Genomic DNA, 285 nt, shown 5'->3' with positions numbered 1-285 from the left:
GTTCCTGGGTGATAACGAGAAGTTCAACAAAGTAACTTAAGCCAGAAGTTAACTAAAGTGGACCTATCATGCTATATTTGAATAATATAGTGTAGGACCTAAGGCATATTTATACTTTTTATTTTTCAAAAATACCAAACAGATTATGCATTTTAGCCATTCCTCATTTCGCTCAATTTAACACTGTCTTTGCATCATGGGCTGATTCTGTGAGAACAGCGCCACCTACAGGCCTGGCATATGTACTACAGCGTCTCCAGCGCTTTCCAACGGCAATGTCCGTGG

General features: G+C 40.0%; 1 protein-coding gene across 1 annotated transcript in view; it reads right to left on the bottom strand.

Moving 5' to 3' along the window:
- The window catches only part of alkbh8 (alkB homolog 8, tRNA methyltransferase), a 12,671-nt gene that overhangs the window by 9,714 nt on the left and 2,672 nt on the right, over positions 1-285 (bottom strand). The gene's annotated exons all lie outside the window — the stretch shown is intronic.

This window comes from Notothenia coriiceps, unplaced genomic scaffold, assembly GCF_000735185.1.
Source record: "Notothenia coriiceps isolate Sejong01 unplaced genomic scaffold, NC01 NC01_scaffold00009193, whole genome shotgun sequence".
Classification (NCBI taxonomy): Eukaryota; Metazoa; Chordata; class Actinopteri; order Perciformes; family Nototheniidae; genus Notothenia; species Notothenia coriiceps.
This window is presented reverse-complemented; position numbering and strand designations above follow the sequence as displayed.